Below are 25,307 nucleotides of genomic sequence, written 5' to 3'. Positions count from 1 at the left end.
TGATGTCACTGTTGTCGTATACGAGCCATGCACTGCTCACATCAGGCCGAGACCTAAAAATTAAAGTAACCGAAGGAAGGGGCAGGTACCAGCAGTGCTCTGTTGCCCTCACTTATTTCGCTTGCTTTCATACAATTGATAAAAATAGCAACACGATTCACTCAAAGTGAGTGACAGGGCACAGATGAGCAGTAATCAATCACTGCGCATTTCTACCCTCTTTTCCCTATATTACGGTGCTGGAACCGGGCCCTTAAGTGTACTCAGAGAGAGTCCAAAAGCCTAAACAAGACACTCTACATAAAAAAAATTACTCTGTTCGTGACTCGTCAAGATCAGGCAGGACAGGTCCAGACTACGAACCCTTCCGAGCCACCTGCTCTCTAAAAAACTTCCTGAGTGTTGAAATTGTCTTAATGTTTACATTTAGTTTTTGTTTTTGCCGTTTAACTCTGTGACTTGATGAGGATTGCATAACAAGAAGTGAACATTTACTTAACTAAACCAAATGGTATTTATGCAAAATCTCATGACGCTGCAAGCAGAATTCGAACCTACGCGGGGAAACCCCATTGGATTTCAAGTCCAACTCCTTAACCACTCGGCCATTGCAGCTGCATGAGTATGATGTCACTGTTGTCGTATACGAGCCATGTGCTGCTCACATCAGGCCGAGACCTAAAAATTAAAGTAACGGAAGGACGGGGCACGTACCAGCAGTGCCCTGATCCCTCACTTATTTCGCATGCTTTCATACAATTAATAAAAATAGCAACACGCATCACTCAAAGTGAGTGACAGGGCACAGATGAGCGGTAATCAATCACTGCACATTTCAACCCTCTTTTCCCTATCTTACGGCGCTGTGAATGGGCCCTTAAGAGTACTCAGAAAGAGTCCAAAAGCCTAAACAAGACACGCTACATAAAAAATTACTCTTTTTGGGACTCGTCAAGATCAGGCAGGACAGGTTCAGACTACGAACCCTTCCGAACCACCTGCTCTCTAAAACACTTCCTGAGAGTTGAAATTGTCTTAATGTTTACATTTAGTTTGAGTTTTTGCTGTTTAACTCTATGACTTGATGAGAATTGCGTAACGAGAAGTGAAAATTTCCTTAACAAACCAAATGGTGTTCATGTAAAATCGCACAATGCTGCAAGCAGGATTTGAAACTGCGCAGGGAAACCCCAATGGATTTCAGGTCCAACGCCTTAACCACTCAGCCATCGCAGCTTCATGAGTATGATGTCACTCTTGTCATATACGAGCCATGCGCTGCTCAAGTCAGACCGAGACCTAAAAAATAAAGCAACGGAAGGACAGGGCAGGTACCAGCAGTGCCCTGTTGCCCTCACTTATTTCGCATGTTTTGATACAATTAATAAAAATAGCAACACGCATCACTCAAAGTGAGTGACAGGGCACTGATGAGCGGTAATCAATCACTGCACATTTCTACCCTCTTTTCCCTATCTTACGGCGCTGTGAATGGGCCCGTAAGAGTACTCAGAAAAAGTCGAAAAGCCTAAACAAGACACGCTACATTAAAAAATTACTCTTTTTGTGACTCGTCAAGATCAGGCAGGACAGGTCCACACTCCGAACCCTTCCGAACCACCTGCTCTCTAAAACACTTCCTGAGTGTTGAAATTGTCTCAATGTTTACATTTAGTTTAAGTTTTTGCTGTTTAACTCTGTGACTTGATGAGGATTGACTAACGAGAAGTGAACATTTCCTTAACAAACCAAATGGTGTTCCTGCAAAATCGCACGTCGCTGCAAGCAGGATTCGAACCTGCGCAGGGAAACCCCATTGGATTTCGAGTCCAACGCCTTAACCACTCGGCCATCGCAGCTCCATGCATGTAATGTCACTGTTGTCGTATATGACCCATGCGCTGCTCACGTCGGACCAAGACCTAAAAAGTAAAGTAACGGAAGGACGGGGCAGGTACCAGCAGTGCTCTGTTGCCCTCACTTATTTTGCATGCTTTCATACAATTAATAAAAATAGCAACACGTATCACTCAAAGTGAATGACAGGGCACAGATGAGCGGTAATCAATCACTGTGCATTTCTACCCTCTTTTCCCTATATTACGGCGCTGGGACCTGGCCCTTAAGTGTACTCAGAAATGGTCCAAAAGCCTAAACAAGAGACACTACATACAAAAATTACTCTTTTCGTGACTCGTCAAGATCAGACAGGACAGGTCCAGACTACGAACCCTTCCGAGCCACCTGCTCTCTAAAACACTTCCTGGGTGTGGAAATTGTCTCAATGTTTACATCTAGTTTTTGTTTTTGCCGTTTAACTCTGTGACTTGATGAGGATTGCATAACGAGAAGTGAACATTTACTTAACTAAACCAAATGGTGTTCATGCAAAATAGCACAACGCTGCCAACAGCATTCGAAACTGTGCAGGGAAACCCCATTGGATTTCGAGTCTAAAGCCTTAACCACTCGGCCATCGCAGCTCCATGAGTATGATGTCACTGTTGTTATATATGAGCCATGAGCTGCTCACGTCAGACCGAGACCTAAAAAATAAAGTAACGGAAGGACGGGGCAGGTACCAGCAGTGCCCTGTCTCTCTCACTTATTTCGCATGCTTTCATACAATTAATAAAAATAGGAACACGCATCACTCAAAGTGAGTGACAGGGCACAGATGAGCAGTAATCAATCACTGCACATTTTTACCCTCTTTTCCCTATATTACGGCACTGGGAAAGGGCCCTTAAGTGTACTCAGAAAGAGTCCAAAAGCCTAAACAAGACACGCTTCATAAAAAAAATTCCTCTTTTCGTGACTCGTCAAGATTAGGCAGAACAGTTCTAGTCTATGAACCCTTCCGAGCCACCTGCTCTCGAAAATACTTCCTGGGTGTGGAAATTGTCTTAATGTTTACATCTAGTATGAGTTTTTGCTGTTTAACTCTGTGACTTGATGAGGATTGCGTAACGAGAAGTGAACATTTCCTTAACTAAACCAAATGGTGTTCATGCAAAATTGGACGACACTGCAAGCAGGATTCAAACCTGCGCAGGGAAACCCCATTGGATTTCGCGTCCAATGCCTTAACCACGCAGCCATCGCAGCTCCATGGGTATGATGTCACTGTTGTCGTATATGAGCCATGCGCTGCTCACGTCAGGCCGAGACCTAAAAAATAAAGTAACAGAAGGACGAGCAGGTACCAGCAGTGCCCTATTGCCCTCACTTATTTTGCATGCTTTTTAATTAATAAAATTAGCATCACGTGTCACTCAAAGTGAGTGGCAAGGCACAGTAGAGCGGTAATCAATCACTACGCATTTCTACCCTCTTTTCCCTATATTACGGCGGTGGCAACGGGCCCTTAAGTGTACTCAGAAAGAGTCCAAAAGCCTAAACAAGACACTCTTCATAAAAAACAAATTACTCTTTTCGTGACTTGTCTAGATCAGGCAGGACAGGTCCAGACTATGAACCCTTCCTAGCCACCTGCTCTCTAAAACACTTCCTGAGTGTAGAAATTGTCTCAATGTTTACATCTAGTTGGAGTTTTTGCCGTTTAACTCTGTGACTTGATGAGGATTGCGGAACGAGTAGTGAACATTTCCTTAACTAAACCAAATGGTGTTCATGAAAAATCTCATGACGCTGCAAGCAGGATTCGGACCTGCGCAGGGAAACCCCATTGATTTCGAGTCCAACACCTTAACCACTCGGCCATCGCAGCTCCATGTTGTCGTATACGAGCCATGCACTGCTCACGTCAGACCGAGACCTAAAAAATAAAGCAACGGAAGGACGGGGCAGGTACCAGCAGTGCCCTGTTGCCCTCACTTATTTCGCATGCTTTCATACAATTAATAAAAATAGCAACACGTATCACTCAAAGTGAGTGACAGGGCACAGATGAGCGGTAATCAATCACTGCACATTTCTACTCTCTTTTCCCTATATTACGGTGGTGGCAACGGGCCCTTAAGTGTACTCAGAAAGGGGGCGTGGCTTGGACGCGAGGCGGAATGGCTGCTTAAACCCGCAGCTCCGCCGACCGAGCAAATAAATCCGTCATTTATACATCATTCTGACGAGAGTACCGGACCTTTCCCACTCGGAAGACCTGCAGAGTGGCGGGGTCACTTGCTGGCGGTAGAAAATCGACGCGGGAAGTTTGCCTGTCCCAGTCTGTAGCGGGCTGCCTGTGAGCGGAGTGTCGGCCTGTGGCGAGACGGAAGCCGGGACCTCGCGTGAGCCGAGGTCCGGAAGAGGGCGGTGAGAACCCCGGAGCTGCACGGCCTGCGCAACAGGAGCCGGAGTGAGCACTGCACAGTCGCGGACCAAGCTGCGGGTGATCTCGAGGAGCGAAACCGGTCACTCCAAGACTCCGGAGATGCATTAACGTGCGGGACTGTCCCGTAGTGGTGAAGCACTGTGCGACGGAGCGGTCGGAAAGCTGCACTGACGACCCGTTTGGCGGCTGCCCGGTAAGGTGCACAAAGGGGGAGGCTGAGGGCGAGATGAGATCCTGACGGGTACGGGGGGCCGTACCTGTGATGCAGACCCAGTGCAAAGCCTAACTTCGTGGCGGGGCGGGCGGACGCACCTGGTGCGAGCGTACCTCCCGCGGAACCCTCCCCCGGCGGGACTACCGGCTCGCCCACTGCCCCTTGGGGCCGCTGAACACTCGTGGTGGCGGAACACGATTGGTGCCTAGACCCTGGGCTTGGCTGGTGCGGTCAATAAAGCGGACCGGAACTTGGTGTTTTGGCGCGAGACGCCATTTTGTGCTGCCGGACCCTGAGAGGTCTATTCTACAACCGCGACTTGTCTGCAGAGGGTACTACAGGGGGTGTACTGGCCCCGAACCGCAGGATACACGAGCGTGCACAGTCATATCAATCTGTAGTGGCGCTGGAGAAGCATTGGCTGAACGCGAAACCTCAGGCCGCAGCCCTTACTAGATGAAGCAAACGTACTACAGTGATCCCTAAGCTCTCCCAGTCGAGATTGCCAGGCGAGATGGGGAAACCTGACACGAGGCAGCCGAAGATCACCTTCGACAGGACCAAACAGAGGACGGCAGGCCAGGAGCAGTCGGAAGACGAGGCAGCCAAGAATGATAATGGGGGCGCGCAAACATCTGAAATTAAGTCCATGTTTCAGGAACTTAAAACAAGTCTCCAGGGGATAGATCACAAGATGGACGACTTGGCGGCTCGCATGGACAGTCTGACCAGGCGTATGGACAAGCAGGATGGTCGGGTGGACATGTTGGAAACGCGAGTGACTGAAACGGAAGAAAGTCACACAGGAAAATACGCGGCATGGATAAGGTCCTGACGCTGATCCAGCAGAAGAACGAGGACTTGGAGGCCCGCTCAAGACGCAACTACGTCCGCATCACGGGTGTGGCAGAAACGACCAACATAGCAAAAATGGAAGTGTATGTAGAGACCAGGATGTCGGAACTATTCGGGACAGGCCTCTCCCAAGTGTTCCTGGTTGAAAGGGCGCACCGGACATTGGGCCCCCAGCCTCAACCGGGTGCACCACCGAGCGCAATAATAGCGAGCATTCTGAACTATAGAGACCGTGACACCATTTTGCGCATGGCGAGAGATGTTAAGGACCTCCAATACCAGGGTAATCACATCTCGATTTTCCCGGACTTCACCATGCAGGTTCAGGCAGCAAGGAGGGAATTCGTCCCGGCCAAGAAGATATTCCAGCAAATTGGAACCAAATATTCGCTAATTTACCCCGCCAAACTGAGAGTAGAGGGCCCGGGCAAACCTTCCTTTTTTGTGGACGCCAAGGCAGCGTTGAAATATGCGAAGCAACTGTCACGAGACCAGAAGAATCAGCCATCTCCTGAAGACCCGGAAGCGAGAGCTTCTCTAAGTGACATAGAGTGACGGAGAAGCAAACTTCGTACTACCAGTGTCGTCACGGAACGTTGCAGAAGCCGGAAGGGCCAGCTGACGACTTGAGACACTGCAGATCCTCCATGTTAAGATAAGTTGGCCTGTATAGTCACATGTAGAGTGCGGGGGGAGGTACACACGGGAGCACTGTCAGGCTGGCGCTCGGTCGCCCTGGCAAAAGTACAGGGTTAGAGAGCGTACGACCCGCGTTCCCCGAGGGATGACTCCCATTGGACTTGAACTGTTGAGATGCCTTACAGGGTGTTTGATGTTTGGGCGGGAGGGGAGGGACAGAATTGCACAACCTGATTTGGGGGTTGGAGCGGGAGGGGGCTGGGGGGGTTTGGGATTGAAGAGCACTGTTGCTTTTTGTTTTGTTGAGAGACTTGAGACGCAGGCAGCGAATACCAACACAGTTGAGCACGATAGGCCCCAGAGATCATCTGCTGACCAGCATTGCACGGTGACTAATCACGATAGATTGTGTTGTATCCTAGTGTACACATTGCAGAAGGGAGTGACATTACTAACTCACAATTTCAGATATGGCTCACATTAAACTGTTAACCTGGAATGTGCGCGGATTGAACGATAGGCGGAAGGCCCGGCTGGTTCAAGCCTACTTGCTGCGGAAAAATATAGACATATGTTTTCTGCAGGAGACCCACCTGACTGCCAATGCTACTGCACTGCTCCGTAGTAATAGATGGGGGGAAACTATGCATGCACACTACTCCAACTACTCCCGGGGGATGGCGATACTCATTAGGAAGGGTCTCCGCTGGACAACGACAGAGGTGAAATTGGACACTGAGGGGAGGTACATAATAGTGGTAGGAAATCTCTGTGGCATGAGGATGATTTTGGTGAATGTGTACGGTCCTAATGATGACAACCCTGAGTTCTATAACGACCTTTGGTACAAAATACAGGCTCATGGGCAGGCAGCGGTTGTATGGGGAGGTGATTACAATGTGGTGCTCTCAGACACGATGGACAGGCAGGGTACGACTAGGGAACACCACCCCAAGGCGGCGGCTACACTCCGGGATATCATCTCGGAAGCTCGACTGGTCGACTCCTGGAGGGTACTGCACCCGGGAGCCCGAGAAGGCACATGTCTAACAATGCATAGAGCCGCGTGGTCTAGACTCGACTACTGGTTGCTATCCGGGGATGTCCACACACTCACGACAGATGTAACACACCTACCACGTTCACTATCTGATCATGCGCCAGTCTGTCTTACACTATCCACCCCAGCACAGTACATCCAGCCTTTCAGATGGAGATTCCCGTCCAGGGCGCTGCGAGACCAGGTATTCAACCAAGAATTGAGGGAAAAACTGGAGGAATACTTTGAGCTGAACGAGGGGTCGGTGCAATCCCCGGGCACGCTGTGGGAGGCTTGTAAGGTGGTGATAAGGGGAAGCTGCATGTCACTGAAGACAGGGGTACTCCGCTCCATCAGGGGCACCTTACAAACACTGGAAACTGAATTAGCAGCGCTTGAGGCACAACTTCGGGAGACACCTACGGACAGAGTGAGGGCTGAGTTTCGTGCGAAGCTCACACAATACCAAGGTGAGGCAGACAGAGAGGTGTCCTTTCTGGCAAAAGATGGGCAGGCCCGACGATACGGGGAGGGGGACAGGGCAGGCAGGACGCTGGCCAACATGCTTAGAACTCCCAAGGGTGTGACCTATGTACTAGAGATCAGAGATACGGGAGGAGACGTAGTGAGGGAACCCCAGGCCGTCCTCAGGGTCATGACAGAATACTACCGCACACTTTACACGTCCAAGATTACACCTGACGACCAAACAATTACAGACTATTTGGACACAATCGCCCTGGCCTGGTTTAACAATGGGGCCAGACAATACATGGACTTACCGTTCTCGCAGGAGGACATACGGGCAATAATAATGAGCATGCCGCCTGGTAAAGCACCAGGACCGGACGGTTTAACATCAGAATTTTACAAGGAATATGCCGATATTCTGGTACCTAAACTACACAAGGTCTTCGAGGAAGCGGTTGAATCAGAGATACTTCCGCAATCAATGCGTGAGGCACTGATCATTACCTTACTCAAGCCCGGCAAGGACCCTCTCGAGCCAGACTCTTACCGACCCCTTTCACTCATTAATGTAGACGCCAAGATCTATGCGAAACTGCTGGCAGATCGGCTTAAATATATGCTGCCGCAAATAGCTCTATCAGACCAGTCGGGGTTTGTCCTCGAGAGATCCACATCACACAACCTGAGAGTCCTGTTCGGGTTGCTCCACTACCTGGACCCCAAGTCGAAAGCTGCAGCCGCGCTACTCGATGCGACTAAGGCATTTGACTCCCTGGAGTGGAAGTTCCTTTACGCACTCTTTACCAGAATGGGTTTCAGCCCGCTGTTTGCCAGACGCATCGGCGTTCTGTATAATCGCCCGTCTGCAAGGGTGCGTGTGAACGGGCAGACTTCGGACTCTATAAAGATCACGAGAGGGACGAGGCAGGGATGCCCGCTCTCTCCCTTACTGTTTGCCATAGCCACGGAGCCGCTTGCGGCGCGTATGCGGCAACACCACACCCAGAGGAGCATTGGCTTCACGTCGCGCGGTCTGCTTATCTCCCTATATGCGGACGACGTTACAATTTACATGATGGAACCGGAGACAAATTTTGATCCGCTGATGAGGGAGGTGCTCCGATATAGCGGCCTCACCGGGATTTAATATTAACTGGTCGAAGTCGGCCATGCTGCCACTAACAGATAGCACGGTGAAGTGCCACAGTGAATTTCAGATTGACTGGGCCGTGGAGGAAGTCAAGTACTTGGGCATTAGAGTGAGCCGTACCGTTCACGACATCTGGCTCTCAAATTTTGGAGTGGCAATGGACTGGCTAGAGGGCAAAGTAAAGAAGTGGAAGACGCTTCCGCTTTCGCTGACGGGTCGCATAGCTATTGCCAAAATGGTGGTGGTCCCCAAATTCCTGTATTTATTCATAAACATACCTCTGCCGTTAACAATGGCGTTCTTCAGCAGGCTCCGATCTGCGGTCATTGAATTAGTCTGGGCGGGTCGGCAACTCAGAGTGGCCTGGAACCTCCTGACTCTCCCGTTCCGGCAGGGTGGATTAGCTGCGCCAGATTTTGAGCTGTATGCGTATAGTGCGCAAGCCCAGTATCTTTACTACTGGCACCACCCGATCCCGTACCAACCTCACGTAGCCATAGAGATAGAGGTGGCGTCCCCATGCCCCATCAGGACGGCGATGTACAAAAAATATAAGAGGCCACATGAGGACGTTGACACAGTGGAGATGGTGCGTTGGGCATGGGCGGGTATAGCCAAACGAGCGGGCGTAAGCGACATGTATGCCCCGAGTATGCCGCTGGACGGCAACCCCCTGCTGGAGCCACTCACAGACGCTGCAGTGGTCCGCAGAGCAAGCGAGAGAGGTCTGAAGGTGGCCGGGGACCTGTACCCGGATGACACTTTTATAGAGATACAGGACATGACTGTCTCTACGACCCCGACGGCTTCGGAGCTCTTATTGTATTACCAACTGCGTGCTGCGTGCAAGCGTAGATACCCGGTCTTCCCGGAGACACCTCCGACACTAGCGGCATTGGAGGATGTTCTCTCGAATGCCTCCTCACACAAATTGATAACGAGGATCTACAGAGCCACACAGAACACGACACCTGTTCCACATACTGACTCGAGGATGGCCTGGGTAAGGGAGGCGGGTATACAAATATCGGAAAAACAATGGACGTTTTGTTGCACACAACTAGAACACCTATCCCCAAATTACAGGCTCAGGCTCATACACTTCAATTATCTCCACAGAACGTACCGCACACCCTTGCAACTGGTGAGGATGGGACTGACAACTGATGCATCCTGTTGGAGATGTGGAGAGAGGGAGGCCACATTTTATCATTTGTCTTGGGTGTGTGGCCCGGTAGGCACATACTGGGAGAACGTGTTTCGCACTATAGGTCTGATGGTGAATATACCCATGGGTCCTGACCCGCTGTTAGGTCTACTGGGATTTGTGCTGCCGGTGCCGAGCGCGTCCAGAAAGCTGGTGGCGATGCTGCTCCTACTTGCCAAGCGGCAGGTAGCACTTAAATGGAAACAGAAGTCCCCACCTACGATATCTGGTTGGCTAAAATCTGCGCTGTACTGCAAAGACCAGTTGTCGGCGTATTGGGAATTGATGCCACTCCGCTCTAGGCCTGCCGATATCTGGCAGCCAATGGTGGACTGGCTGGCTCACTCGGAAGGAGATGAGAGTGACTGAGGGCGGAAATGAGGAAACCTATAGAGGAGGAGTAGGGGGGGTAGGGGAAAAGGCTCCATGCAGACTACCAGGGACTGATGGCGGCGAGGCCTGGGGACAATTACTGGAAACTGATTGGGTTGACCTGTGACAATCTCTCACGTGTGTTTCTGTTAGATGTTGTATGTACATACTATATTACCTACTTGCAAAATGTACACAAATTGCTACCTTGCTATTTAAAGGATGAAACATATGCTGCCTGCCTCCGGGTTGTTGGCTAAATAGCGGTGTACGACTTAAGCATACAAATAAAGGTTTTTGAAAAATCAAAAAAAAAAAGTGTACTCAGAAAGAGTCCAAAAGAATAAACAAGACACGCTTCATAAAAAAAAATTACTCTTTTCGTGACTTGTCTATATCAGGCAGGACAGCTCCAGACTACGAACCCTTCCGAGCCACCTCCTTGTGGTAAATAAATAAATAATACCTCTCTTTTTGACTAGACATATATCATAACAGATAGCTCAATAAATAAGAGTCAAGATTCGAGGTAGTAGGAGTTTTGCAGGTTTAATACAGCATAAGGACAGGAACAGGACAACCTGCATAGGAATAGGATGACAGGGCCCAGCAGCTGCTGGGGCTGGGTCTGGGATGAGCGCGCTGACTTTTAATAACAATACATGAGCATATATACATAACGCAAACACATAGCATTACATTGCAGTAGGCGTAGCAGTGGGTGGAGCAGAAGGCGTGACGCGTAGCAGTCGCGAAAGATAAGGGCGAAAGTAGGTGTAACTGGACGTATACATGGACATGTGATGCAAACATAACAGAATATGTCATGAATGGGGCGGAAACCATGGAGGGGGCTACCTAAGGAGCCGAGACCTCTAACCTGATGGTGCGCGCAAACTAGCAGTGACGTGTTACTAGGAGAAGCTGGGGGCTATGAACTCTGTGCTAGGAGCAGAGACTGAAGTCTGGAGAGTCAGGGCGACATGTACCTAAACAGTATCTAGTATCTGATGTTTAGAGAACATGTTGATATAAACTAGAAGTCAGGAGAGGAAAGGCTAACAGACTCTAAGACTGGACCATGCATTATTCTACATGTAGTGCGTGATGAAGAATATTAAATGACCATTAAATGCAGTATTTCTCTAACGTGGAGACGTGAAGGCTAGACAATGACGGAAACTATTGATGCGATTCAGTAGTTTAGGAATGCAGAGGAGGAGGACTGAACTGATAACTGGAATCATAACATATTCTTGGCAGACTCAGAGACTGAGCCAGGCTGGGCCGGGCACTGCGAGGCAGGAAGTAAGTGAAGGGTCGAGGATACAGGTGGGGGCTGTATCGCTCCTCAGCGAAGTTGCAGGAGACAGGAGCTGAATCTGGTGTCCAGGCCCTTTTGAGGCCTAGAAACGGGGACTTTATAATAGAATAACGTGCACACTGAGAAACGTGGCAACGTAGCTTTACATAGGCCTGATATTCGTAGTATTCACGAGGACTGGAAACTGGCATACTAGAGGTGGACACAACTGTAATTGCGTCATTAATCGAACATGGGGTATGCATATGCATATTTAATCATGCACACATAACATATGATGGATGACACGTAGGGACACAGAACATGGCAAAATTTACTTTTCCACATTCCCTCCTTGTCACTACGTTTCCATCAGGAAACATCAATATTCATGATACCGTCTATCATTTCATACAGTATCATTTGCTCGTCTCGAATTATCCTGGAACGGGATTTAGAACGGGGCTTGGGACTAGGAATACAAGAGGTAGCACAAATGCCGCAAATCGCAGGGCCACATTGTATACAGAGGCAGCAGCTGAATATGATCGCTACTGCAATACCTAGGAAAGACAATATTTTCCATCCCCATGCGGAAATTATATTCCAGAACCAACCGGACCATGTCCAGGTGCCTGGATCTTGGTGTAACAGATGGGCAATTTTATGGAGTCTGGTTATAGCTGAATAAACAGACGGCGCGTTATTTGGAATGAAAATGCAGCAACTAGATCCGATGACTCTACAGGCCCCGCCCCTATCGGCCAGTATGACGTCAAGGACGAGACGATTCTGTAAAACGACAAATCTCATAGCAGATTGCTCTTCAGTTAAATTACCTAGAGCAGAGGCAGTCTCATTTACTACAGCTTCAAGGGTTCTGGTTAACCTACAGATCAGTTTACTATTCTGGATAGGTCCTATAAAGAAGAAGAAACCTCTGTTGAAATCTGTATATTGTTCTAGAGCAGTTTCAGTATAATCGACAATTGGGGACTCCCTTCTATGTCTAATGTGTACTAGATGTGTGTTTCTATGATAATCAGGTGGGGCTAGGAAAACAGGTGGCAGTAGGAAGGCAATGTAACAGGTTCCCTCCCAATCGAGGGGCAGACGAACATATGCGGTTTGACCACAAATAAAATAAGAATGACGTGAAGCTTTGAAAATAGATTTCCCACTGTCACTATACTTGACAATAGTAGTACAATCACTATGTCCTACGTGTATGGAACCCTTATTTCGGACACATAATTCGCCTTTGACTGGTAGTACTGAAATAGCAGGTAAGTCTGGAGTAGTATCAGACTGAACATTCAGGACCATGAAATTCGACGAATAATTACCTAAATTATACACTTCATTTTCTAGATCTAAACCTGTTCGGTGGGGAAGACCTTGTTTGTCTGGAAAACATGTACTGTTAAGAAAAGACATATCTGTTGAGGATGACGTTAACGTGGACCATGCTCCACACGAACCATTATGTGAAAATGGATAAGGAAAAAGTGGCAGAACTCCCTTCTGTGTCTGGAAAGGGGGGAGTCGACCACACACCCAACAATTAGTGGCATTGCTGGTCTGGTGTGAGTAATGTAACATGCGGATAAAGGAGTTATTACGCATGGCGAGGCGGTAAGAGAGTTCATGAGGAGGCAGATCACTAAACGTGTGCTCTACTGTAGCATTAGCAGACTTATTTACATGAAGAACTGGGAAATACAAGAAAAATGCATAACTGGTGCAGGAAATCATAATGCTGAGAAATAATATGAAACATAGAAAAACAATACATCGGATTGAGTTTTGACTAACTCTCTCACTAGGGGGGTCTATTTTATACATTGTCAGAAACAGTCTAACCGTTTCACCTAGGGGAGGACTTAGACAATCAAACTGACTGACTTATTTTACTAGACCGGAGTTTTAGCTTGTACTCCTGTTGCGGAGTTTTCTCTAACAGGGGAGGGGTTGTAGCAATGTCTTTTGCGGGACAGTCCTTGAGAACAATATTTTGGCAATCCTTCAAATCCTGGGAAATGTTCTTTAAGACGGGTTTCAGTCCATTAAAAAGTTTGACATGAGAAAGGTGTACCCAGCCTTTGCGTCCTTCCAACTTCACGGCTGTACGGGTGGTGAGGAGGACCTGTCGGGGCTCTTTCCAACGAGGCTCCAGCGGACTTGATCTGTCAAAGTTGCGGACCATCACCATGGATCCTGGAACGATTTCATGCGGTGCCACCTCGGTATTGTCTGGAAATGCGGCAGCAACCTGTGAACGACATGAGTTGAGGGCAGACATCAAGGAAGCTAGGTAATCTGTCAGCATATTACTTGAAACATCGGTAATACTTCGGGGTCTAGGAGTACCCCACATATTAGGGGGGCGGCCGAAAACGACCTCATACGGGGACAGACCTGATCTGGAATGTGCGACCATGCGCATATAAAACAAAGCGACTGGCAGAGCTACTAGCCAGTCCACACCTTTTTTCTTTACACACTTTTGCAATACGGATTTTCAGGGTCTGGTTATGTCTCTCTACGAGACCGGCTGCTTCAGGATGGCGTACACAATGGAACTTCCACTGGTACCCTAGCAAAAGGGAAACATGCTTCATGAGTTCAGATGAGAATGGCTGGCCGTTGTCAGAATATACGACTCTAGGGAGTCCATAACGAGGGAAAAACTCACGAACCAACTGCTTAGCAGTGGTCGCGGCTGTGTAATCTGGGACTGGATATGCTTCTGTCCCCCTGGACAAAGCGCATACAACTACAAGGACATACTTGAAACCTCGACATCGCTCCATCTGAATATAATCCATCTGGAGGACTTCAAAAGGGTGGTCAGGGGGCTGGAATCCACCTTGTTCCACCGGGACACTTTTACCTGGATTAAACTGACAACATATCATACAGGTACGGACTTTCTGCTTAGCTGCAGCTCGTAAATGCTTGTTGAACCAAATGTTCTGGATACTGTCTAACATAGCTTTTTCTCCTAAATGTGCTGGACTATGTGCGGTATTAATAATGACTTGAACCATAGAGTCGGGGAGAAACCATGTGGCTCTACCCTTCGTTAACCATCCTTGATCTGTCTGGACCCCTCCTTGTTCGGACCATTTCTTGATTTCTTCGGGAGTAGCATGTAACTGGATATCTATGACATCTTGTGTAGGGTCCTTAACTGTCATACATGTAGTCGGATCTGGAGTATGTGTCTGTGTCGGATTAACTTGAATGTCTGGAGTCTGTGCTGTAAACTTGGCTGTGCGATCTGCTAGATCGTTACCTTGAGAAATAATGTCAGTAACTTTCGTATGTGCTTTGCACTTCATGATAGCGATAGATGTCGGTAAATGTATGGCATCTAACAGAGCTTGAATAAGGAGACCATGCTGAATCTTGGTTCCATGAGAAGTCATGAAACCTCTCTCCTGCCAGAGCACTCCGAAGTCGTGTACAACTCCAAATGCGTAACGTGAATCTGTGTAAACATTAACTTTCAAGTTCTTGGCATGTATACAGGCTTGTGTCAGAGCAACTAGCTCTGCTGCTTGAGCGGACAGGGTATCAATACGGTGTGTTTCAATAACTTCGGTGTCAGTAGTCACTGCATACGCGGCGACTAGTTCTCCTGTACTTGTTCTCATACATGAACCATCCACATAAAGTGTCAGGTCGGGGTCTGGTAACGGAATATCTGTCAGATCTTGTCTTGGCTTTGTCGTAATGTTAACTACTTCCACGCAATCATGTGTGGCAGAATTTGAATTAACTGATGGTAACAGTGTAGCAGGATTCAGGATGTTGCAGCGTCTGATTTCTATGTGTGGCTGGAACAGTGTCAATTCATAACCTGTTAAACGTGCAATTGTCAAGTGCTGAGTTTGTGTTCGGTTTAAAAGAACTTCCACAGAGTGTGGAACTTGTACTGTCAAGGTATGTCCTAAGACTATGGAATCACTTTGTCTGATAGCTAGTGCTGTGGCTGCAACTGACTTGAGGCACGCAGGCAGAGCCTGGGCTACAGGATCTAATGTGCTCGAAAAATAAGCACATGGCTTGTATTGTCCTGCTTGATCTTGTGTAAGAACAGATAATGCTGTACCTTCACGTTCAGTAACGAAAAGTGTAAAAGGCTTACTGTAGTTCGGTGTCGCTAGAACTGGAGCCTGGCATAAAGCTTTCTTTAACTCGTTGAAACTAAGTGTATGTTCAGATGTCCAAGGGAGGACAGTCGATGCGGCTGCCTCCTGTGTCGTTAACTGTATCAGTGGTTTGGCTAGAAATGCATACTGAGGAATCCATTGTCTGCAGTAAGAAGTAAGGCCGATAAAAGCACGTACCTCCTTCTGGGTCTTGGGCTGAGGAAGACTCGCTATTAACTGGATACGGTCTGGTGTCAACTGCCTACCCCTCTTGGACAGTAAGTGTCCTAAGTAGACCACTTGCTGGACACAGAATTGAAGCTTAGAAGGGGACACCTTGTGCCCCATCTCGGCTAGGAAATACAAAACTGTAAGGGATGCTCGCTCGCAAGCACGTTCAGAACGGGCTGTGATCAGTAGATCATCGACATACTGGAGCAGGGCAGTGTCAGTTGGCATGTGAATGTTGTCTAGTTGTCTCTTGAGTGCTTGACTGTAAATACTAGGACTTTCTGTGAAACCTTGAGGAGCTCGTGTGAACATATAGCTCCTTCCATTTAAACAAAATCCGAAAAGGAACTGGCTGTCTGGATGAATAGGAACACTGAAAAATGCGTTCTTGAGGTCTATGACAGTGAAGAACGTGGCTTCGGAATCAATGGCTGTCAATAGGGAAGAGATGTCTGGGACAACTGGGTACTGCGGAATAATACATTTATTAAGCTCTCGTAGGTCAATCACTAATCGATATACTGGGGGTGCATTTGGATCAGTACGTTTCATGACTGGAATGATCGGAGAATTACATACATTGGAGTCAGTTTCTACAACCACTCCTTGAGCGATGAGCTCGTCAATAATTTTGGATAAGGCTGCTACAGCCTCAGGTGGCAATCTGTACTGTCTGATTCGTGGTAACACTACACCTGGCTTGAGAGTCACACGATAGGGTGTGATTTGCATGTAACCTACATCAGTTGGACCTTGCGCCCATAAGTGCTGCGGAACATTAGACAGTCTTGAATCAAAATCTCGTAATACATAGTGACCCTTGAAGTCACGTAGGAACAATCGTATTCCCTCTGGGGAACAGCATATAACTGCACCTAACTCTTTCAGTGTTTTAATGCCTAATATATTTTCTGGACATGACTTAGTAAGTAACAGATCAGTAGTACGGAACAATGGACCTACTTCTAGAGTAACTGGCTTTGAAATCTCATTTACGATAGGTTTTCCTGAAAATCCAAGGGAAACATTTCTTGAGCCTGAGAGCGGAGCCCCTGGAACTTCGGCGTGACTAATTGTGGTCCTACTTGCCCCTGTATCAATCAAAAACTTTCTGTCTTTCCCTAATACTTGACTATGAACATAGGGACCTTCTTGATCTACAGGTATCTCTATGAGAGGCAAGCCTACCTCCCTCTCTAGGCTGTTTCATGAATACTGCTGGTACTCTGGATACTCAGACTGTGCATACTGATACATCTGCTGTGTAACGTGCTGTGTTGCAGCAATAGGCTGCGGTGCGGTAACTGTCTGTGGTGCATTCTGTGGCTGAGGAGTCTGTGAAACTTGTTCTTGTCTAGGCGGACGTGGTCTTTCTTTAGTCTTACCAGTAGCTATGTTGTGTTTCAGAACTGCACACTCATTTATAAAATGACCTGGCTGTTTACAATAATTGCAGTTCCCTTTAACGGGAGCTGCAGGATGACTGGCTTGATTCGGACCCCTCTTCTGACTGTCTTGAGGAACAGATTGTGCAACTAGTACTTTCATTTTCGTGTCTTTCATACGTTTTCTTTCGTGTTCTTGCTCTTCTCTGATTCTGTTCTGGTGGTATTGAAGCATCTGCAACATCTGGGACGGGGTATTAGCTTGCCAGGTACTTTCGACTTTCAGAACTCGATTTTTAATTTGTGGGCTTGAATTCTCGACTAATTTAGTAACAAAAAGGTGAGGGTATGACTCACTACTTGTCTTGAGGCCACTGTTGATGCTGAAACATTTTTCAAATCTAGAATAAAAATCACTAATATCCTCATCTTGCTTCTGTTTACAGGCTGAGATTGCATCCCAGTCTTCTTTTCTAGTTGTCAATAATCTGGGTAAAACTTGTATCAATAATTCTGGTAATTCTTTACATTTATCTCCAAGGCCGGTACCTGGTACTCGTGCCTTGTCTTCGGCTTCCAGAACTGCCCAATCGATCTTTTTCTCTCCCACCTCCCATTCTTTTTCCTTGAGCTTTTCATACACCCCTGCGGGCAGCAGAACCTTTAACATTTTAATTATATCTGGGTATGTGTATTCTCCCATACGGAGCATGTCTTTTAATTCTCTATGGAACCCTGCTGGATCTTTGTCATGACAGGGAATTAATTTCTTCATCTCGAGGAGTTCCATCTTTGTAATCGGAGTGTATACAAACACTCGCTGCATTTCGCCACCCGTTCCTTTAACTGGGTGGACTTCTCGTAACGGATTCTGTCTCTCCATGTAAAATGGTTTACTTTCTGGGGGTGAGACATGAACAAAATGCGGGTTCAGAAACGTTCTATATTTGTGGCGCTGTTCTAGAATGACACTAATTAAATCGGTACCTAGACCTTTCCATCTATACTGGAGTAACTCGTTCAGGACATCATGTAACGGACCTGGATCAGAGTGTTGACCCTCATACAGAGTAATGAGGTGCTGAATCATATACATACCCGCCAGTCGTTGTTCGGCTGGGGGCATTTTCAGAAACATTTGTGCCACTATTTCGTCTGGAAAAGTGGTAGAATCAGTAATCCATCGGACTGCTGATCGGGCTAGTTCTTGTTCATGCATGGTACTTAACTCACTGTAACCGATTCGTGATTTCAAAATGTGATCGGTAGCTTGAAACACTTGTTCTAGTGAACCTTGTTCTGGTGCTGGAGAATGAAAAATAGACTTGTGTTCTAGGCGTAAATGGCGATCTGGAAATCTAGATTTTCCTACATACGCTATTCTGGCGGGATTCTCGTCCTCTACCTCTTCAGTATCAGAGTTACTTTCTTTCTCGCTTACTTGTGCTGCTTTACGCTGTTCGTGTAATTTTATTATTTCTCTACGGATTTTCTTGTACATACTTTCCATAGCACCGACGGTCTTGTGCTTACCCTCGGCTATATTATCACTCCACCTTGTCAAGGTTTTCATTTCGGCCGGATCTTTAGACGGGTAATCTTGTTCTCTTATTAGACAATTGATCAGAAACTTTAATATCATGAGCTGGATCTCGGCTTTCCTTTGAGACATGGCCTCGCTAATACTTTCTGGATCATCTCCTGTACGGATGAAACGATATATTCTGTCTAGATCTTCTTTCATATTCGGTAAGGTGACTAGATACTCGGCCACCTTTCTTACGCGGAATGAATATAAAACCATATTATCCTCGCCTGGGACTGGATCATAGCCGCATTCGGCAAGGGATTTTCTTATTTCTGCTACAGTCTGATGTCTGGGCGTACGCTGTGACGCTTGTGCATGTAATTCGGCTAACGTTAAACGCTTGTGTGGCGGCGGGGTTTGAGGAGTACCTCCCCCTGCGGCCCCTAAACTGGAGTCTAGGTCTACTGAGGCTCTTCGTCCTGGCAGAGTGGGAAATGGAAATGTAGGCTGGACTTGTATGGCGGGCTGGACCGGGGGTACAGTAACAGGTACTCCGGTGTCTGGAGAAGCGGGAAGTGCCTGATTTACAGGGACTGGCGGAGCGCGAACAGGATTTGCATATTCTGGGACTGTGTCGTCCAAATAGGACGAAATGAAAATATCAGCTGCGGTCTGTTTGTGACGTAGCTTGGTCGGAACTAATGGTGGCGGGAAATTACTGGATGCCTCTGGGGTCGCTTTTGGCAAGCCCTCGGCAAGGAGAGGATACATACCCCTAATAAGGGCATGCCTCTGTCTGTCTGACTGTTCGGCTTTGACTTGTTCACCTATCTCGATTAGTTCTTTTTCTTGTGCTCGTTCTAAGGATTCTCTACTTAATTCTGACTTTCTGATTTCCTTTTCAGTTCTTTTATGAGCTTCTTTGCGCCATAACTCGATGGCATCTTTCTGTGACTGTCTGGCTTTCTTTTTCCATAATGCTTCTTCTACTCGCATGATGCACTCGGCATCCCATGTACCCGATACGGGCCATCTATACTTTTCTTCTAACTGTTTGGTATACTCTACCCATAAATCTAGATACAATATGGCGCTTATGCCATGCTTCTGATACATAAAATGACCTGGACTGTCCCTAGGCGGAACTGGAACTGCTTCTTCTAACAAACCTTTTCTAGTTTTTAGCTGACGTAATCTCGAAAAGAGAGACATTGTAAACTTGAATCGGAACACAATACAATACACGAGGAACAATAACAACTGGGAAAACAATTCAGGCATACCACGACATTGGAAATACATTGAACAACATCATAACATAACAGTTCGGACAGAATATTACCTGGAATACTGAGAACAGAAACACAAGAATTTCTCGAGAACGGAACAGACTAGAGTTACTGGATGCACTGCTGAAACAGTACGGAACATACCGGTCCCATAAAGGGACGCATCAAGACCCGTATCCACCTAGGTGAACACTTCGTTTGTGAGTCTGTGTACCACCAACCCACGGACCAGAGTCAATTTAGATTGACCCTGTCTAGATACTACCCCAGTAATGGTACTCACCGGGCAGCAAGAACGGAAGGCCTCGGATCGGACTGGACTGCTACGACGACGGACGACGAACTCGGACTTCAGTTACGGGTGGACCTCCGGATACCTCGGACCTTGGACTCTCGGCTTGGGCTCTGGTCGGGACTCGCCGCGTTCCTCCACCGTCTCGTTTGGATGCTGGACCGCCTCCTCCGTCTCCTCCGTGGGCCTGAGGGATACTTGAAGCAGAAATATCTGCCGGTGCACAGAAGAGTTCCGTCACGACTGCAGAGGGTCAGGGGGTCGGCGTGGCTTCACCGACGCGTGGGGAAAGGGCAAGTGCCTGTTCGGGCGCCATTATGTGGTAAATAAATAAATAATACCTCTCTTTTTGACTAGACATATATCATAACAGATAGCTCAATAAATAAGAGTCAAGATTCGAGGTAGTAGGAGTTTTGCAGGTTTAATACAGCATAAGGACAGGAACAGGACAACCTGCATAGGAATAGGATGACAGGGCCCAGCAGCTGCTGGGGCTGGGTCTGGGATGAGCGCGCTGACTTTTAATAACAATACATGAGCATATATACATAACGCAAACACATAGCATTACATTGCAGTAGGCGTAGCAGTGGGTGGAGCAGAAGGCGTGACGCGTAGCAGTCGCGAAAGATAAGGGCGAAAGTAGGTGTAACTGGGCGTATACATGGACATGTGATGCAAACATAACAGAATATGTCATGAATGGGGCGGAAACCATGGAGGGGGCTACCTAAGGAGCCGGGACCTCTAACCTGATGGTGCGCGCAAACTAGCAGTGACGTGTTACTAGGAGAAGCTGGGGGCTATGAACTCTGTGCTAGGAGCAGAGACTGAAGTCTGGAGAGTCAGGGCGACATGTACCTAAACAGTATCTAGTATCTGATGTTTAGAGAACATGTTGATATAAACTAGAAGTCAGGAGAGGAAAGGCTAACAGACTCTAAGACTGGACCATGCATTATTCTACATGTAGTGCGTGATGAAGAATATTAAATGACCATTAAATGCAGTATTTCTCTAACGTGGAGACGTGAAGGCTAGACAATGACGGAAACTATTGATGCGATTCAGTAGTTTAGGAATGCAGAGGAGGAGGACTGAACTGATAACTGGAATCATAACATATTCTTGGCAGACTCAGAGACTGAGCCAGGCTGGGCCGGGCACTGCGAGGCAGGAAGTAAGTGAAGGGTCGAGGATACAGGTGGGGGCTGTATCGCTCCTCAGCGAAGTTGCAGGAGACAGGAGCTGAATCTGGTGTCCAGGCCCTTTTGAGGCCTAGAAACGGGGACTTTATAATAGAATAACGTGCACACTGAGAAACGTGGCAACGTAGCTTTACATAGGCCTGATATTCGTAGTATTCACGAGGACTGGAAACTGGCATACTAGAGGTGGACACAACTGTAATTGCGTCATTAATCGAACATGGGGTATGCATATGCATATTTAATCATGCACACATAACATATGATGGATGACACGTAGGGACACAGAACATGGCAAAATTTACTTTTCCACATCCTCTCTAAAACACTTCCTGGGTGTGGAAATTGTCTCAATGTTTATATCTAGTTTGAGTTTTTGCCGTTTAACTCTGTGACTTGATGATGATTGCATAACGAGAAGTGAACATTTACTTAACTAAACCAAATGGTGTTCATGCAAAATCTCTTGACGCTGCAAGCAGGATTCGAACCTAAGCGGGGAAACCCCATTGGATTTCAAGTCCAACGCCTTAACCACTCGGCAACTACAGCTGCGTGAGTATGATATCACTGTTGTCGTATACGAGCCATGCGCTGCTCACATCAGGCCGAGACCTAAAAATTAAAGTAACGGAAGGACGGCGCACGTACCAGCAGTGCCCTGTCTCCCTCACTCATTTTGCATGCTTTCATACAATTAATAAAAATAGCAACACGCATCACTCAAAGTGAGTGAGAGGGCACAGATGAGCGGTAATCAATCACTGCGCATTTCTACCCTCTTTTCCCTATATTACGGCGCTGGGACCGGGCCCTCAAGTGTACTCAGAAAGAGTCCAAAAGCCTAAACAAGACACTCTACATAAAAATAATTACTCTTTTCGTGACTCGTCAAGATCAGGCAGGACAGGTCCAGACTGCGAACCCTTCCGAACCACCTGCTCTATAAAACACTTCCTGAGTGTTGAAATTGTCTTAATGTTTACATTTAGTTTGAGTTTTTGCTGTTTAACTCTGTGACTTGATGTGGATTGCGTAACGGGAAGTGAACATTTCCTTAACAAACCAAATGGTGTTCATGCAAAATCGGACAAAGCTGCAAGCAGGATTCGAACCTGCGCAGGGAAACCCCATTGATTTTCGAGTACAATGCCTTAACCACTCGGCCATCGCAGCTCCATGAGTATGATGTCACTGTTGTCGTATATGAGCCATGCGCTGCTCTCGTCAGGCCGAGACCTAAAAAATAAAGTAATATAATGACGGGGCAGGAACCAGCAGTGCCCTGTTGCCCTCACTTATTTCAAATGCTTTCATACAATTAATAAAAATAGCAACACGTATCACTCAAAGTGAGTGACAGGGCACAGATGAGCAGTAATCAATCACTGCGCATTTCTACCCTCTTTTCCCTATATTACGGCGATGGCAACGGGCCCTTAAGTGTACTCAGAAAGAGTCCAAAAGCCTAACCAAGACACGCTTCATAAAAAAATATTACTCTTTTCGTGACTTGTCTAGATCAGGCAGGACAGGTCCAGACTACGAACCCTTCCGAGCCACCTGCTCTGTAAAACACTTCCTGGGTGTAGAAATTGTCTCAATGTTTACATCTAGTTTGAGTTTTTGCTGTTTAACTCTGTGACTTGAAGAGGACTGCATAACGAGAAGTGAACATTTACTTAACTAAACCAAATGGCATTCATGCAATATCTCACGATGCTGCAAGCAGGATTCGAACCTGCGCAGGGAAACCCCATTGGATTTCAGGTCCAACGCCTTAACCACTCGGCCATCGCAGCTCCATGAGAATGATGTCACTGTTGTCGTATACGAGCCATGCGCTGCTCAAGTCAGACCGAGACCTAAAAAATAAAGCAACGGAAGGACGGGGCAGGTACCAGCAGTGCCCTGTTGCCCTCACTTATTTCGCATGCTTTGATACAATTAATAAAAATAGCAACACGCATCACTCAAAGTGAGTGACAGGGCACAGATGAGCGATAATCAATCACTGCACATTCCTACCCTCTTTTCCCTATATTACGGCGCTGGGAATGGGCACTTAAGAGTACTCAGAAAGAGTCCAAATGCCTAAACAAGACACGCTACATAAAAAAATTACTCTTTTTGTGACTCGTCAAGATCAGGCAGGACAGGTCCAGACTACAAACCCTTCCAAACCACCTGCTCTCTTAAACACTTCCTGAGTGTTGAAATTGTCTTAATGTTTACATTTAGTTTGAATTTTTGCTGTTTAACTCTGTGACTTGATGAGGATTGACTAACAAGAAGTGAAAATTTCCTTAACAAACCAAATGGTGTTCATGCAAAATCATACGTCGCTGCAAGCAGGATTCGAACCTGCGCAGGGAAACCCCATTGGATTTCGATTCCAACGCCTTAACCACTCAGCCATCACAGCTCCATGAGCCCGTATGGGTGGAAGATCATTCCGTTTTCTTGCAGCCAAGAATTGGAACTTACTGCCGACTGAACTACGCCTGGAACCCTCTGAGTCCAAATTCCGCAGAGCCCTCAAAACACACCTGTTTCGCCTAGCACTGCCCTAGTTCCTCTTCACTCACTCTCCCTTCCTTACTAAGCAATTTCAGCGCAGGGACACGCCGGTGAGCGTAACTAAGCGCTTTATAAAATTCCAAAATAATAATAATAATGATGTCACTGTTGTCGTATATGAGCCAAGCGCTGCTCACGTCATACCGAGACCTAAAAAATAAAGTAACCGAAGGAAGGGGCAGGTACCAGCAGTGCTCTGTTGCCCTCACTTGCTTTCATACAATTAATAAAAATAGCAACACGTATCACTCAAAGTGAGTGACAGGGCACAGATGGGCAGTAATCAATCACTGCGCATTTCTACCCTCTTTTCCCTATATTACGGCGCTGGGACCGGGCCCTTAAGTGTACTCAGAAAGAGTCCAAAAGCCTAAACAAGACACTCTACATACAAAAAAAATTACTCTTTTCGTGACTCGTCAAGATCAGGCAGGACAGGTCCAGACTACGAACCCTTCGAACCACCTGCTCTCTAAAACACTTCCTGAGTGTTGAAATTGTCTTAATGTTTACATTTAGTTTGAGTTTTTGCTGTTTAACTCGATTACTTGATGAGGATTGCGTAACGAGAAGTGAACATTTCCTTATCAAACCAAATGGTGTTCATGCAAAATCGCATGAGGCTGCAAGCAGGATTCGGACCTGCGCAGGGAAACCCCATTGATTTCGAGTACAACGCCTAAACCACACGGCCATTGCAGCTCCATGTTGTCGTATACGAGCCATGCACTGCTCACGTCAGACCGAGACCTAAAAAATAGAGCAACGGAAGGACGGGGCAAGTACCAGCAGTGCCCTGTTGCCCTCACTTATTTCGCATGCTTTCATACAATTAATAAAAATAGCAACACGTATCACTCAAAGTGAGTGACAGGGCACAGATGAGCAGTAATCAATCACTGCGCATTTCTACCCTCTTTTCCCTATATTACGGCGCTGGGACCGGGCCCTTAAGTGTACTCAGAAAGAGTCCAAAAGCCTAAACAAGACACTCTACATAAAAAAAATTACTCTTTTCGTGACTCGTCAAGATCAGGCAGGACAGGTCCAGACTATGAACCCTTCGAGCCACCTGCTCTCTAAAACACTTCCT

General features: G+C 47.0%; 10 non-coding genes across 10 annotated transcripts; all 10 read right to left on the bottom strand.

The window, feature by feature from the left end:
• Positions 1-533: 533 nt before the first annotated feature.
• TRNAS-UGA (transfer RNA serine (anticodon UGA)) lies at positions 534-615 on the bottom strand. The gene has a single exon. It is a non-coding gene; the product is annotated as a tRNA-Ser (tRNA).
• A 539-nt stretch (positions 616-1,154) lies between these two features.
• TRNAS-UGA (transfer RNA serine (anticodon UGA)) lies at positions 1,155-1,236 on the bottom strand. Its single transcript has one exon. It is a non-coding gene; the product is annotated as a tRNA-Ser (tRNA).
• A 541-nt stretch (positions 1,237-1,777) lies between these two features.
• TRNAS-CGA (transfer RNA serine (anticodon CGA)) lies at positions 1,778-1,859 on the bottom strand. Its single transcript has one exon. It is a non-coding gene; the product is annotated as a tRNA-Ser (tRNA).
• A 542-nt stretch (positions 1,860-2,401) lies between these two features.
• TRNAS-CGA (transfer RNA serine (anticodon CGA)) lies at positions 2,402-2,483 on the bottom strand. Its single transcript has one exon. It is a non-coding gene; the product is annotated as a tRNA-Ser (tRNA).
• A 543-nt stretch (positions 2,484-3,026) lies between these two features.
• Positions 3,027-3,108, bottom strand: TRNAS-CGA (transfer RNA serine (anticodon CGA)). Its single transcript has one exon. It is a non-coding gene; the product is annotated as a tRNA-Ser (tRNA).
• A 541-nt stretch (positions 3,109-3,649) lies between these two features.
• TRNAS-CGA (transfer RNA serine (anticodon CGA)) lies at positions 3,650-3,730 on the bottom strand. Its single transcript has one exon. It is a non-coding gene; the product is annotated as a tRNA-Ser (tRNA).
• An 18,374-nt stretch (positions 3,731-22,104) lies between these two features.
• On the bottom strand, positions 22,105-22,186 carry TRNAS-UGA (transfer RNA serine (anticodon UGA)). Its single transcript has one exon. It is a non-coding gene; the product is annotated as a tRNA-Ser (tRNA).
• Positions 22,187-22,728: 542 nt separating this feature from the next.
• On the bottom strand, positions 22,729-22,810 carry TRNAS-CGA (transfer RNA serine (anticodon CGA)). Its single transcript has one exon. It is a non-coding gene; the product is annotated as a tRNA-Ser (tRNA).
• Positions 22,811-23,354: 544 nt separating this feature from the next.
• Positions 23,355-23,436, bottom strand: TRNAS-UGA (transfer RNA serine (anticodon UGA)). The gene has a single exon. It is a non-coding gene; the product is annotated as a tRNA-Ser (tRNA).
• Positions 23,437-23,977: 541 nt separating this feature from the next.
• Positions 23,978-24,059, bottom strand: TRNAS-CGA (transfer RNA serine (anticodon CGA)). Its single transcript has one exon. It is a non-coding gene; the product is annotated as a tRNA-Ser (tRNA).
• Between the last annotated feature and the right edge of the window lie 1,248 nt (positions 24,060-25,307).

Source organism: Lissotriton helveticus, chromosome 11 (genome assembly GCF_964261635.1).
Source record: "Lissotriton helveticus chromosome 11, aLisHel1.1, whole genome shotgun sequence".
Classification (NCBI taxonomy): Eukaryota; Metazoa; Chordata; class Amphibia; order Caudata; family Salamandridae; genus Lissotriton; species Lissotriton helveticus.
The sequence above is the reverse complement of the archived record's forward strand: the minus strand, read 5'-3'. Positions and strand labels throughout refer to the sequence as shown.